General features: G+C 42.6%; 1 long non-coding RNA gene across 1 annotated transcript; it reads right to left on the bottom strand.

Annotated features, from left to right (window-relative positions):
- Positions 1 to 1,018: 1,018 nt before the first annotated feature.
- On the bottom strand, positions 1,019 to 13,922 carry LOC130542683 (uncharacterized). Its single transcript, XR_008957392.1, has 2 exons — positions 13,627 to 13,922; positions 1,019 to 2,310 (listed from the first exon to the last, which is right to left on the bottom strand). It is a non-coding gene; the product is annotated as an uncharacterized LOC130542683 (long non-coding RNA).
- Between the last annotated feature and the right edge of the window lie 2,095 nt (positions 13,923 to 16,017).

The raw sequence follows: 16,017 nt of genomic DNA, 5'->3' as shown, positions 1-16,017 counted from the left end.
CAGCGCCCCTGGCAGATCTCCTTCCTCTGGGTTGTCACCATGGGATTATGGTTAGGTTGGAGCTAATGGGTCCTCGGGGAGATGTGCTACAGGAGCCCATTCGATTTAATAACTGAAATCTAAAAGCGTTAAAGCTAGTGTTCATTTAACACACAACGCATAATAGACCCTGTGCTCTTTACACGCACTATTTCACTCGAGCTCACTGTCCTTCTGAAATAGATTCATCATTTCACTGTTGAGGAAACTGAGGCTTACGGAGATTAAGGAACTCACCCAAGTTTCATGTACTCTAGCGCTCTTCAAATAAAGCATTTCACAGCACAGTTGTTCTTTTCTTTTCTTAAGATTTTTATTTACTTAGCATGGGGGGGGGGCAGGGGGAGAGAGAGAGAATCTCCAGGGGACTCTGCACTGAGCAGGAGTCTGACGTGGGGCTGGATCCCAGGACCCTGACATCACAACCTGAGCCAAAACCAAGAGTCGGTCGCTTCACTGACTGAGCCACCCAGGTTCCCCTCACAGCAGAGTTTTTCTTAAGCTGATGTTTTGATGTTTATAGCTTTGCCTTATAACAGCGGGAAGGTAATACTTGATCGGTCTATTCCAGGCCTAACATTCTGGCTGTAGGCAGCAAGCAGGGTTTTGGAGACTTGGGACTCAAAACAAGGACCCCTCTTAGAGATGAGCAATGCAGATAAAATGCATAGTCTGAAGAAACTCCCTTCAATGTTATGTGCCTACTTTGGGGCTCCTCAGAGCCAATGTTCATTTCAAGGTTTAAGAGGAGAAATTTATCTTGGCAGCACACACAACTTGAGCACAAATGTGGGCCAGGCCGAGGGGATACCCTGAGATGAGAATACCATGTCCTAGGGGTCAGGACTGTTCCCCCTGATATTCTCATAATTTTTACCCATTGTCTTTTTTTGGTTTGTTTTTTGTGTAAATGACTTCTCAAATTACAGTTTGTACTTTGCAAAAGAAAAAAGGCCATAACAAATTATTTCAAATCAGCTAAGTGACTAAAAGAAGGTTTATTTGGTTACAGTGCATAACTGTTTGACAAAATGTTGAGAAGAGTTGCTAATACAAGTATATGCTAAATATGCTAACAATTACCATTAACTATTTATTTGTAAATGATATAGTCAATTATAGGGAAAAAAACTGCAGAGAAATCCAAACCTGAACAGTTCTGTAAATCAAATCATTAGCTTTTCTCTAACAAAGTGTGTGTGTGGGTGACTAGTTCTTGGATGAATTTTACTATAACACTAATGTAACACTTTCTATTTTACAAAATAGTTCTCTATTTCACATAAACCTCACACCGACCTTGTAAAGTGTTAGCCCCATTCTGTGGATGAAGACACAGGCTTAGAGAGGGAAAGTGGATTCTCAGACCCCACGACATGATTATGTGGCCAAGCTATTAAACTTGAACCTAGATTTGGGACTTAATTTCAAATATGAAATTTTTTTATTAAGCCTTTGTATGTTGTAGGGAAAAGAGAGGGGTTGTCTCTCAGACATCATTTACCACGGTAATTGGTAAAAATATTTCATTTTTAAAAAACGCTCATTGTCATAGCCTTACAATTATTCCCCCTTAAGATTCAAATAAAAGTGCTAACTTCAAATTGAAGTTGTCTGAATAGAAAATTGCTAAACGAGGGGAAAAAAAACCGCCAATTTGTATATCTGTTTAAAAATGTTGCTGGACGATCCATGATGTAACTGGAGGTTCCTTCTAATTTTTGACTACAAAAATATTCTAGAAATTTGTTTAAGAATGTGTTCAGTCCCTATTTCTTTCAGTTGAGTTACGAAAAGTGCCTCTGAACCATTACAATGAATACACCATAACTTTGAATTAAAAATGACGCGAATACGTTTTCCACCAAAGCTAAAAACAAAGATGTGGGCTTAAAGATTCACGTAAAAGTGTTTGCATTCAGGATGCTGCTGCTAAATCTTTTGAATGACCTTACTCTCTTAAAAACTTAAGGTGGAACATCTCGGTGACCAGATTATGATTAACAAAAATAATAAAGCCTGAAGTCTTAAGTTTATCCAGCAGGGTGACTCATGCTTCTTTGTCATCCTCCCACGGCAGCAATTTGTTCCAGTGAATGCTAGTAACAGGCATCATACCCTGTTAATGCTAACATGTAGGAGTCAGTCGGAGGTAAAAACCCCTATCACGATTAGCATTAACAGCATACAGCCTACAGCAAGCCTCCAGCATTCAGAGGATGAGGCATAAAGAATTTAAACCACAGATTTCCCCTTCCTGGTCTGCGCCACCTGCAAGAGAGAGAGAAATGGTTGTGTGTGCACATGTAGTCATAAAGCTGGAGTGCGGGAATATAAATCTGAAAGCAAAAACAGTCTTTATTTTCCTTTTAAGAGGGAGAGTGAGCTCATTAAATCCCAGGAAGTAATTTGTTGAAAAGGGTAGAGAAACTGGTGATTAAAAGACATTTTTACCTTTAAGTGTATTTGAGGAGTATTTTTAAATTTATATTTTAAATTCTGAATAATTTGTGCATATGTATCACGTTCTTTTAAAACAAAACCAAAAGAACTCTTCAAAGTCGCCACAAGCTAAAATGTGAAGAGGCGATCGTGAGTTCTGACAGTACTATCTTTTTTGATTTCAGTTTTATCTGGGAACTAGCTCATTTAAGTAAAAGGCCAAAATATTCAAAATCATGGTTTATGATTTGTGAAAATTAAACCTGACTTCACTTGGTTTATAGAGGTCAAATTCAGGCTAGATTTTTATTCTGTAGTAAACAGTTGAGGCTTTACCTTTATTTATTTATTTTTCAAGAGGTATGGTACCTACAATGGGGGTCTCTCCTAGAAATAAATCCATCATCAAATGGCCGCATCTGCTCTTTAGAGATTCCTGTGGGGAAAGCACCGCGCGGTGGCTTTGGTTTTCATCTACGTAAAGGAAGTATGACTTAAAAAGTGCTGTTTCTCAAACGTCTTGTCTTCAGTAAGGAGTGGATTAAGAAAAAAGAAAAAGATGAATTTGCTACTTCCTGTTAGAGTCTGATTTTACTCTCGCAGATAAAGTGACATTTCTCCCACAAGCTTCTGGTTTCGGTGTTACTATAGCAGAACCTAGAAGTTAGAGTACCATTCAAGTATGTGGTCTCCTCAGTGCAAGAGGGGAATCACCTTCTCTTTTATTTAATCATGAAACCAGCTAGATGTAAAACTGTGATTAAGTTCAAAAGAAATTATAAAGTTAAAAATTCCCCAGTGAACGTATTTTGACAGGGCAGAATATCGTGGTTTGGAAATTTCCAAACCAAGGAAATATATCATTCTTACTGATAGTAATTTTTTTTTCTTACCTTTGCTGTTTTTTTGAGATGAATTAATTTAAAGATGAAGAGCTTTGAATTAAATGATGGGAGTTGAGGATTTTAATACCTTTTACAGATTTTTCAGTCAATAAAGATTATAAAAATAACTTTTGTCCCCTAGCCACAGTGCCTTAGGTATAGTAAATACTCCATATATTTTAATATCCTTATGTGGGTTCCTCTACAACCAATATAATTCAACCCTTTTTTAAAGAGCTGTGTCTAATTCATATTGAAGCTAAATTGTTTGCATACTATTCTACCCATACATTTTTTCTCTTGTTCTTTAAAGACAGCTGAACACAAGTATTCAGTATAATAATTGGATTTTTTTATCTTTCATCTTTTTTCACAAATTGCCTGATTAGAGTGCTCAGAAAGGTGACAAATGTTTTTCACAATGTGCTATATACTGTGTTAGACATTCTAACAGCTTTCTTCTTACTGGCTCAAACTCCGAAGGTATGCTGGAATGGAAAGCGTCACACGGGTCCTCTTTTGATCTCAGTGCTCAAAGAGAAACTGTGGTGCCATGTATCTAGATAGACTTCTCGGGCATGATGAATTCCTAAAACTGCAGAGAATGAGCAGTTTGTCTGATTCTACTACACAATCTTAAATCTCATTTAAACATAATGAGAGATGAAAAACATTAACCCCAATAAACAGAAGGAGAAAATATTCTAGAATAGCTTTTTAAGAAGTATGTTCAGTAGATTTGTAGACATCAGATTGGCCAGAAGGCCCATAAGTGTTGAAGCTGATATCACTTTCAGTGTTTCTGACTAGGCTTGTTAACTAAGCTAACCAACAACAGAATTGCTATGTGAGTGGAAACTAGTGATCACAGACAACAAAGGCTGGGCTAATAGTCAAGACATTGGGCAGAAGATGCTGTCGTGAGGTGGTGAGGAATGAATACAGCCACCCCACTGGTAGAGTGAGATGAATTGGACACAATTCTAGACTGAGCAATCAACAGGCACAGCTGCTAAGCATTTGATAAGAATGTGACAAGCATAATTTGCAATGTATGACAATACCAGAGAAATTTCTCTGGATTACACAATATAAATTAGAACAGGAGTCTTGACAAGAGTGGTTCTGAAGACCTGCTTCAAAGTCCCTCACTCTACAGTACTTTTAGGCCCGCATCCACTGTCAAGATAAGCTTTACTATTACACAATTCTTTTCAATAGCTGAAGATAGGTTCCAGGTTAAATCTAGTACTTCAAAATAATGGAGCATCAAAACCATCCTTTCTCACCCTGGATAAAAATCTACCAAGATGAAGCCCTAGATATATACTAGATAAATAATAATACCAGATAGCTTTCATCATATGGCAGGCCTACTTTTCCTCTGGTAGTTAAGAACTGAAGGGAGCACTCTGGGAAAGTTTTCCTCAAATTAAGCTTTTCTAAAGGATGATTTTTTTTTTTTTTTGAGGAGGGTCATATGATTTCAATATATTCTTTTTTTTTTTTTAAGTAAGCTCTGCACCCAACGTGGGGCTGAGAGTCACAACGCCAAGATCAAGAGTTGCATGCTCTACCAACTGAGCCAACCAGATACCCCAGTCCTTTAAAATTCTTACCCTACTGACTTGCCAGGAAAGATGGTATCAGCTATATCTTCAGATCAGAATATGTCCTAAGGTTGTCACTAAAGATCTCTTTTCATAATGAATCATAAGTTATATCCTTCCACAATTTTATATGTCTCTATATTTTCCCATTTTTCTTATTCCTAGCACCAACTACTTAATATTTGCATGCCAAAAGAACTGCGTGCCATAAAATTTTCTTTTAAAAAAGAGTCATAGTGGTTGATTTTCATAGCTAAGCCATCATGAGTTTATTCATCCTGAAATGTGCAAATACTTGGAAACTATTAATTTGTTGTTACAAAGTGAATGTACACCAATTTCCACTGAAAGGCACGATCCTATATGGATGTAGCAGTACAAATTCTCATCCGGAGCCATTTTAATGGGTAGAAAGTAATTATGCTTTTGAAAATTAAAAGGGTTAAATTCAGATAATTTTTTAAAGTATTTCCCACGTTTATTTAATTTTCTTATATACCACAGTCATTAAAATGGAATTCAATGTTGATCCCTATTTGGATCCAATCACTAAAAGCGACTAATGACTAATTGCCTAAGCAAGCATTACCTGGTGTTGCCACCAGAAGTTACTCTGATGTCCTATATTCTGAAGTTGCTGTTTTGGCTTAGGTCATGAAAGTAAGCAGTGAAGATTAATGCAGGTATGTGGAGATCAAGATCCTGAGAAAATCTGGACCTGTCATGATTAATCTTTGGAATGACACTTTCTTGATTACCATTTTGACCTAAGGTCAAAAGATGAAGATGGCTGCAAACATGATTTCTCAAAGACCCGCCCTTCTAAAAATTCCACATCTGTCATAGTGCTTCCCTTCCCTTCCACTTAGTCTGCATTTCTTACCACTAGAACCATCTCCTTTGGGTGGGAGAAGCAAAGTGAGAGGTAAGGTTTCAAGCTGTTCTTGAAATGGAAAGAAGTTATCTGGAGAGGGAGGAAAAGGTTGAGTTGAAGCCCCTCCCATTCACACTTTGACTTAGTAGGTTAGTTAGCTGCTCATCTTTGAAAGCAGAGATCAAGGACTGGGGAGAGAGGACTCAGGGTGGGAAAGTTTTAATGGGGACAAAGGATGATTTTGAGGAGAGACGAGGATATCCTCCAATGATTTCAAGAGCTCATCCTCTTCACATCCAGCCTAGAACAGTCACCAATCATTTAAAACAGTATCACCTGAGTTTTAGTTCAGTCCTCTGTGTTTGAACTTCCTACATGGTCTAAAATCTCCTAAAAAGTGTATTCTCTCAGTAATTCTTCATAAAGACCTTTACTATTGTGACTGGTTTTCTAAACTGTTTATTTGTGTGAATTTTTTTTTTATCACATGTTTTCTGTAGAATATGATTATTATGTATTACATCTCAGTAACTGATTTTTAAAATTTTGCCTATTTATTTGAGATAAAGCAAGAGTGAGAGAGAGAGAGAGAGTGCACGCACAAGCAGGGGGAGCAGCAGGCAGAGGGAGAAGCAGGCTCTCCACTGAGCCGGGAGCCCGACTCAGGGCTCGATCCCAGGACTGCGGGACCATAACCCCAGCTGAAGGCAGACGCTTAACCGACTGAGCCACCTAGGTGCCCTGTCAGTAACTGATTTTAAAGTTTGTTACCACTACCATTAAAAGTTAAGTCAGCTTCTGTGCTGTCAGGAAATGGGGTAAAGAATATTATGTTTCCTCTTGAATTCACCTGAGTTCCAACAGTAAAAAGGGGTTGATGGTGTGACCTGCTACTGATTGAGATGGTAAGTAACTGGGGTCATGTCTTCAAAAGCACCCAAATGCATCTTCTAAAAGTAAAATGGATTGTCCTGTCAGAGTCACCCATATCCTAACCTCTTGGTGAATGGTAAGATTACTTTTTATATCATTAACTTTTTTCTTACATTGAAGAAAAATTCCCTGTATAAGCCATTGCTGGGGAAGAAATGATCAATTCTCTCTGTCATGTACTTTCACAAAAATCTAACATCCTTCGGTAGTTCCAATTAAGAATTCTTTAATGAAAATACCTACTATTTCTAAATTAAGAGCTCCTGTTGAAAAGAATGGTTTGCACATGAGACAGCTTCACTCTCTGTATTTTGAAATACAGAAAGTGAATGTTTGTAAAGATATATGCCAGTAATGATATTAACACATAAAACTAAGGGTGACATACTTTTGAACTGTCTTAGAAGAAAGCCATGTGGAATTCACAGGATCACTATGGAAACATCATAATGAGTGGCTGTTTAACTGTGAACGTACAAACTAGAAAGAATTTGGACCACAGAGGATTATTCTGCTTTTCCCAATTTTAAAACCAGAAAAAGGTTTTGCAGAAACCACTTGTGGATCTTCCGAAGAAGCTAAACGGCCTTCCCAATAGACAGTGATTAATACCTTCACTTTTCAGATAAGAATGTGGGAAAAAACAGGTTAGAAGTATTTGCCCCCAGAGCCATTCTGTGGAGTAAGCAGAAGGAGGTCCAGAGCCAGCCCGAGTCCAGCCCCCGATCCCGTACCAGTGTGTCACGAAAAGGGGACTTCCTCAACACCCCAACCTCACACGAGCTCAGTTGCTGGCCCAAAACGTGGGGAAAATATTACCAAACAAACATGGATAAAAACAAGGGGCAGGAAGGAGAGAGCTCAGGGAGGTTTTGCTCTAAACCATGGCCATCCATTCTTCTTTCATAAGTTCTCAAAACGTTTTCCACATGCCTAACCACCTAAACTTTTTAATATTATATTTCCATATGAGACTTGTATTATAATTTTTTTGTTGTTTATAATTTATTTTCAATATCCTTCCGCTGCCCCCATCTCCAACTCCCCAAGGGAACAAGGAAACGTGATGGCAGTTATCAACTCTGGAGTCCTCTGTCATCCTCTGAAGAGTTACCTTTTCCAGAGACCTCCTCCTCCTCCTCTTGAGTTCACAGCATTTATTCTCAACATGGAATTTCTGTAAAATGCCTCCTTTGGAACTCACTATGGGTAACTCGTTTGTCAGTTAAGTGTACTGGGGCCCATATGTCTGGCATCCTAGGGAAAGTCCTCTTTTCTATTTCTCCAAGCCACAGTTCACATTTTTCTATTTCTACACACGATCATGGCCCCAAACAAGGACGAATTTGTGTACTGGGAACTATGTCAGACAAACTGAGCAAGTTCTGCGCACAAAAGGTTTGGTTTTGCCTGCTTAAAAGTTAGTTTTCTTACGATGTATGGGAATACCCTGTTCCAAGGCAGACGCCATACTGTTTATTACTTAACACCTCCACGGCGTTCTACTCAGTGTCTTAACACGCCAAATGAGGGTCGTGTTTGGTGCTCCTCGAGATGTCGTCTCCAGATGTTGTGTCCTATGTACACGTAGGCACTAGTCAACCTACTTCAAGTGGCTCCTCGGATATGGACTTGCTCACCTTGCCTTATTTCTTTCTCTCAGGCAGCAAACTCCGGGAGGCGGGGCTCTCTTCAGCTCCTGGTGTGACCCTCTCTCTCCGCCTCCCCCAAGGTGGTTAGTCCTGGCTCTGACTTTGGTCACAGCGGCCTTCACACCACGCTGTGATTTTTTTCTTGTCTCTTCCCGGGGGCTGAGGTGTACTTGAGGGCAGAGACTGGGTTCTACCTCAGCGCTTGACACGTGACTGACCCTCGGTAAATGCTGTGAGTAAACGCTTGAGATACTTCAAAGGCATTTCTGTCTGCACACCTGGCTTGGCTCTGGCACTGGAGCATTTCAGTGAGATTGAACGAATATGCAGATTTTTGGAGAATTCGTTTCACAGAAGCTTACAGATGTGGAAATACATTAATGAGGTCTGGTGCTAGTCCACATTAGTAATGGACTACTTACATTTCGGGGATTCCGGGCTTAGATCTCATGCCACAAAGTATGATCATTATAGGATAAAGCTGGAGAATACTACCAGAAATAATCACCTGAAGTTAGGGGTAAAAACTAGGTTCTTGTTTTTTAAAACCACCCTTGGATGTCATAATATGTGTTTGATGTCATTATGGAGGAGTGTGCCCTTATTCTTAGGAGACATGTGCCCAAATATGTAGAGGCGAAGTGGCAGAGGTGATACAGACATCGACATAGACAGACAGATAGATGGATAGGGACAGAGAGAAGGAAGGCAGATGTGACAAATGTGAGTCTAAGTGTCAGGTCTCGGAGTGTTCCGGCTCTGTTGTGTTCAACCTGCCTGGGTTCCATTCGTGACCCCAGCAATATTCCTAGCTGTGTGATATTTGGCAATTTAACTAAACTCTTTAAGTCTTAGTTGCTTCTTTAAAAATGGAGATAGTGACAGAACTTACTCAGAAGGTCATTGTAAAGATGAAATGACACAATGAACGTGAAGCATTGAGGGTGGGTGCTAAGGTCGTAATCCAGGCTCAGTACATGGTAGCTGTGGTCCTATAGCGGCATCAGTCATGGATCCCTGCTGAGGACCTGAAGGTACCCATCCAGCTACCACCTGCAGCACTTGTCATTTGAAAAGTTCAAGATACATTTACAACTGTATGACTGAATCATTATGTAAATTAGAGGCTATCAACAAACACATACAAGTCAAATGAAAATAATTCTTTGGTATCCTAATCTCTGAATCATAAAGGTACACCAAAATGTTTCCTTAGGAATTTTCTGAAGTGTCTTACTAGTTTTTCTCTGGAAAAAAATATATATTATGGAACTCTTAAAAACTCTTTACAACCAAACAAGTGTTTACCTTGTCAAGAACTTCTAGAGACCATTTTGTACCTATACCCTTGACTTTCTCAAATCGTCTTTGTATCTCATCTTCCAAATTGGTTTCTGGAAATATGCAAGATCATACAGGTATCCAAACTAATTGCAAACACTTATGTGTGTCTCTGGGCCAGGCACGAGTTCAATTTCTTATTCCTCAGAATGGCTTTGGGAATGAATTTTATCATCCTCCCCACTGATCCCTGGTAGCCCTGGGGCTAAGGCAGGGGCAGTCATTGGCCCCAGGTTAGAGAGTGGGCAGGCAGGGGCACTGCTAGAATACAGATGTGAACAGTCTGGCTCCGGCGTCCGTGCTCTGAACCACTCTGCTGGCCCGCTGGTGGCCAAGCAGCATAAAGGACACAGCATCTGGTTCGGCCAGCCGGGAGCTTCCACTGCGTACAGTACCTCCTCTTTACGGAGAATTACACAAATGTCATCGTATGTCATTTCACCTTACCCAAACACCACCTCCACAATCTCATTCCATCAGCTGTTTGATCGTCTTCACTAATCTTTCTGCCCTCGCCCTAACCCCCCTCTGCCCACATGTGGATGTTGTTTTTCAGAAGTGGTCCTGAACTGGTACCAAATTGACACAATCTGCCTTAAACCATGCCACTTCACTGATGGGAAGTCTCTTTTTCTGGCTAGTATGTCACTGTGTGTAGGGGTGGGAACTGTGCCTTTTGGGTCACTGTTCTTCCATATTGCCGAGAGTCTTGTGAACGACGACGCTGAACTGCTCAGACGTGCGATGTGTTACTTGGAGGATAAGTGTGCTTTTGGCCCTGACTGCTGGAAACCCAAAGACAAGACTGGTGGACAGGGCTTCAGTGTTTCATGGCGGGTGAGAATGATACAGCCGTCATCCAATTAAAAGTGTTGTTTTCCTTAAGAGACTGAGGTAAAGGGAAAGCATTTAAGAAAGATGGAGTCAGCACAAAGATGAGATAAAGAGAAGCTTTTAAAATTTTAACATTTCTCCTCAAGAAGAAGGGTTTCACAATTTTCTTATTCTATCCAGTTTCAGCCAACGTGTGACAGCTTTGAAGCCAGTAAGATCAGTGAAAGAAAACCATACATTCTCCAGTCATTGGTCCTGGTACTTACTTACTCTGACTCTCTTTGGGCAGAGAGGATATGAATTCAGAGTCCAGCTGTGTCTTAGAAGATGTTTGAAAGTGAAGTGAGGGGGTAGTCATGCTGGAATCAGAATTTCTTCATCAGTTTAAGGGACTTTAGAAATGACTCAGGCCCAACCACCCGTTTTAGAGATGAGAAGAATGAGGCACAGGAATTTGCACAGAGGTGGGACGAGAATCCTACCATGGTTCTCAGGCTGGTGCCCTTCCCATAATACCAGGCTTTTGCGCGGTGGGCTGCAGGCCTACCACCAAAGCAGTAAAGCTATTCAAATCAATAGCTTCGACTATGATTCACAGCCAGTGACTCATAAAAATGTAGAAAGGCCAACTAGTCAAGGTCAGAGGTGTTCTGTCTAGGTGTGAGGTAGCGTCTCTCCGCACACCACTCTCCATCTTTCCAGCTATTTACTTTTACTAGGTTTAGAATAGGGATTATGAAAGTCCACCCCAAAAGGGGCCATGGCTGAGACTCAAGGAAGCCTGGAGCCCACTGATGTGAATGCAGAATTGTGTGTGAGGATGCGTGTATTTTCTCTTCTTAAAATTTCTGAGCAAAGCACACACAGCTTCCACTAGATTTAAGGTAGGAAAAAAGGGGCTTAAGACCTAATACTCTAAAAACCTCCTTGAGATTGAATGGCAGATCTTAGTCATGACTTAAAATAGCTGATAAAAAAAACAAAACAAAACAACTTTTCAAAAGTTGAAACCAAGGGGGATTTTCGGGAATGGATTTTTTGATTCACAGAAGACTGAGTTGATGAGCTATGAAGAAAGATGAAGGTTATTAATTTTCCGTGTTGGCCATTGGAAAGTAAAGAATGACAAAATTCACATCACATCCTAACTAGCTGAAGTATTTATGTCACTGCAGTTGACATGCCAACTTGCAGAGTGATGAACTGTTAGCCCATTCCCCCGACTTTTAAGATTCACGAGGGCAGGGCTGTCCTTGTTTGGTCCCTGCTGACTCCCCTCCAGCGTCCAGCACGGTGTCTGGCACAGACAGAACGTGATGATGGCCTTCCCATGAAGGGAATGTGGCACTTAGGGATTTTGTTTTTTTAAAGGCCACTAAGTTATACTTTTTACATATGGTTAGTCAGGTAAAAACAGAGTAGAAGTCTGTGCAAACGCCACCGTTCTGCCTTGAAACGGGCCTCGGCAGCGCTCGTGTTTCTCTTTCTTGATTATGTGTGGTTAGGAATCTCTGTCCTGTGGTCAAGGTGAGCTGACCAGCCGTGTGAGGGAACCCCGTTATTACAGGCCATTACGGAGTAGCCCGAGCAGCAGAAGTAATTACTGAATGCGCTTGGGTCCTCCGACGAAATCACGGAGGCAGCAAAGTCTGATGGAAATGAGCCTGAACCGACAGGGTTTAATGTCCTGAGTCCTCCCCCACCCCCCAAAATCCCACATCTCACATGTACGCCTAAAGGTAGGCTTTACACTAAGAACCTAATGACCTTACCAGACAAAATACAAATTCTGTGAGCCACAAGTCCTCATGGGCAAAATGGGCATAACACCACCTACCCCCGCCAATTTCCTATCCTTAGGACTATCAAATGAGACAACGCGCAGGAAATTGCCTCGTCAACTTTTTAGCGTATATTCCTGTTCACACAGATAAGTAATTAAATATACATACCCATTTGAAAAGACCAGTCCTAGGATTATTAAAAGTTTGGCTGCCCTAGTTCACTTAGATTACACATTATGTTAAAGCCATTTAAAGAGGCCATACTTCTTCAGGGTGATAAATGGACATAATGAGCGACTTGGGCTTTGAAATATCTACATAATATTATGTAAAAAGTCTATCTCCACTTAACCTCATCTATTTGACACAAAATATAAATTAAATTATGACCATCATTTAGGTACTGTTGGCCTCTTCAAATCATAGGGGAATCCTAGATTTGCTGTGTGGTATTGGAGAAGTAACTTCACCTCTCTGGGCCTCAAGTTCTCTCATTTTTAAGGACTGGATTCTTGTTTATATCTTTGTCAGCTTCAATAATTCTAGCTTCAATTTGATTCATAATCATCCTAATATGTCTGCTTTAGATGATATACAAATCAAAAGACCTGGTCCACCCTTGGGAACTGTAAAATGTGGAGGATAGACACCCACAGGGGTTTTACAAGGATAAAGATAGCCAATGTGCTCTGCCGAAAAACTGCACCCTGACACCATGGGAACAAATAAATCCCGAAGTTCACTGAAGGCTCTGCTCGCCTCACGTCCATGAAACAGACATTGGTATCTGGTAAGTTAGGATTCTAACTTTTAGAAAATTAAGGTATATTATTAGCTACTTTTCAAAAGAAAAGAAAAAGGACATGTGTTTTGAAGGCAGTCCCTTTGGTTCTACTCTGGTCCCTCAAGTGTGTTTCGCGCACACTCGGCCACCCCACTAGCTGAGCTCGTCCAGGGCCAGGTCCCGGGGACCCCCTCCGCCCGCGAGGGGACCTTGGTGCAGAAGCCGCGTGCGGGTCCTCCCAGCCTCCCTTCCCCGCGCCCCTGCTCTCCGGGCTCCCACCCCGAGCGGCCTCTCCTCCGGGGTCCGGGCCCGCGGACAGCGCCCCTCCGACGGGCGCCCGGCGGCCACGTGCGCGCCGCCCCCGCCCCTGGGGCCGGGCGGGGGCCGTGGGACCCGCGGGCCACCGCGGCCCGGCTCCGTGCGGAAGGGCGGGGGCAGGGTCGGCGTACCTGGCGGCCCGAGCGGCCTCCGCTGTCCCCGAGCTCGCGTCTGCTCCGGTCCCGAGGCTGCAGGCGGCCCGACGTGGCCGGCCGCGCACAGGAAGCCCGCGCCAGCGAACGTGCGACCCTTTTATAACCCACTTGTGACTCATAACCGACCGGCCGCCTGTTCTGCAAAACCCCCCGCCTCGGCCCCCTCCTGCCTGTTCTTGGAACCTACAGCTTGAAAAACTTTTTTTCTTTTTAAAGGAAAAGTCGAAAAAGCCCAGGCCCCGAGGATTGGTGTTTTCCCCTTTCCCTTTCTCGTGGGTCATTCTCTCTGTGTGTTTTTTCTCTCGACACACGCCGCGTACTTTCCTGCCCCCGCGCTGCCAGGCTCGGACTCCAACCTTTGTTCTTAATGAAAAGGAAACGCATTCAAATGAGTGCTCAGCCGGTCGGAGGGGAAGTTGCTACTCTTTGCAACTGGGTGGCAGGGGTGCCTTTACAAAATCCTTGCACAGGGGGAAGAAGGGGGAGCCGCAGAGAAGTAAATGGGAGACTTTTTTTCTCCCCCACGGAATCCACTGGAGGCAAGAGGGTCCCTAAAATGGTCAAGTGACTCCTCCATGGGACGCTTCCCCTCTTTTCCCTTCTGGAGTCAAGAGTTTGGATTGGGTGGTATATGTGGCCTTTGAGTACAGTCCTATTGCCCACATTTGTACTTGGGGATACTGGGATACAACAGGGCTCGAATCTTCTTTCATTTTGACCTCTGCAACATTCCTTCCCTGCCCCCTTCCCAACCTCCAGGACATATTCCTGGAGCATAGAAGACTTCAGTCTTTCCGGGCGCCTGGGTGGCTCAGTCAGTTGAACATCTGCCTTCCGCTCAGGTCATGATCTTGGAGTCCTGGGATCAAGCCCCACATCGGGCTCCCTGCTCAGTGGGGAGTCTGCTTCTGTCTCCCCCTCTGTCCCTCCACCTGCTTGTGCTCTTTCTCTCTCAAATAAATAAATAACGTCTTAAAAAAAAAAAGACTTCAGTCTTTTAAAGTGTTGACTTCATCGTCTTCCTCTTGACCTCTCCCGTCCTACTAAAAGGGGGGCATTTTCCTGGAGCAGGTTATTTGACGCACTGGGTTGAAATGGATAAAATAGATTTAAGACATGGCACATATCTGCAAGACTGGTTGAGTACCTCCTTCTTGAGCCTTAGTGTACTAAACTTTCAGACCTTGAGGAAGAAGAAAAAAATGTGAAGGAGAGAGAGGAGGTGGTCTGGTGGGCTTAGCCTCCTTGCCCTGTGCTTTGTGTCTTTTCCTAGATAAGACAGGATCACTGCTGGATCCCAGAGCAACTCCTCTATAGCTGGGTCTCCATCCCCGGGGCAGAAGACATCTTAGAAGAGTTTGTATTAAGCCGATGTCAGAAAATTCGTTTCTGGAACTTCTGAATGCATGTCAGAGCACACAGTCCTTAACTTATAGATGGCCGGGGTTGGTTAAGGAACTTGGGAGCATTTAAAAATTCTCTATTGGGGCACCTGGGTGGCTCAGTCAGTTAAGCATCTGCCTTGGGCTCAGGTCATGGTCCCAGGGTCCTGGGATCAAGCCCCAAGTCGGGCTCCCTGCTCAGTGGGGCGAATGCTCCTGCCTCTCCCTCTGCCTTCCCCCTCATGCTCTCTCTCCCACACTCTCCCTCTCTCTCAAATAAATAAATAAATAAATAAATAAAATCCTCTAAAAAATTCTCTATTCTTAAGGCTTATATGGCCATAATGATAACAGGTAACATTTATAAAGCATTTATAAATTTACCATGTGCCAGGCCATGGTCTGAAACTCTTTACGTGAAGGACACTGAGGCACAGAGAGATCAAACACTTTGCTTTAGGTCCTAGTAAGTAGCAGAGATGGGTGCAGACCCAGCTCTGCCCGGTGCGTCTGGCTCCGTTGTACAGCCTCCCTGCCTGCCGGGTCCGCCATGTGCATCTCCGGGACCTGGAGCAGAATAATAGTGCAGTAGACAGTGGGGAAAGGAATCAGGGTCCTCACCAGGGTGGGTCACACCCCTCTGCTGGTTTTAAACACTTGCAAAGTCTTTCCAAATTTCCCTTCTCTCATATTAGTTCCTAGTTTGGGATACCCAGTAATGGTGGACAGATAAATGGTTTTTGGGAGTCAAACCACTTGCATCTGGCTGTGGGATCTGAGGTTCAGTTTCCCATGCTTCAGTTTTCTCATGTGTAAAATGAGGAGAATAGTATTTTCCATTGGGGATTGCTATGGAGTGACTTGTGTGTCTTGCCCTGACCCCCATCCCCAGCCATTCATTCATATGTTGTAGCCCTAACCTGTAATGTGACTGTATTAGGAAATAGGGCCTATGAGGAGGTGACGAGGGTTAAATGAGGTCAGA

The sequence above is a fragment of the Ursus arctos genome, unplaced genomic scaffold (genome assembly GCF_023065955.2).
Source record: "Ursus arctos isolate Adak ecotype North America unplaced genomic scaffold, UrsArc2.0 scaffold_4, whole genome shotgun sequence".
Lineage (NCBI taxonomy): Eukaryota > Metazoa > Chordata > Mammalia > Carnivora > Ursidae > Ursus > Ursus arctos.
Note: the sequence above shows the minus strand (reverse complement) of the source record. Positions and strands in the feature narration are given on the sequence as shown.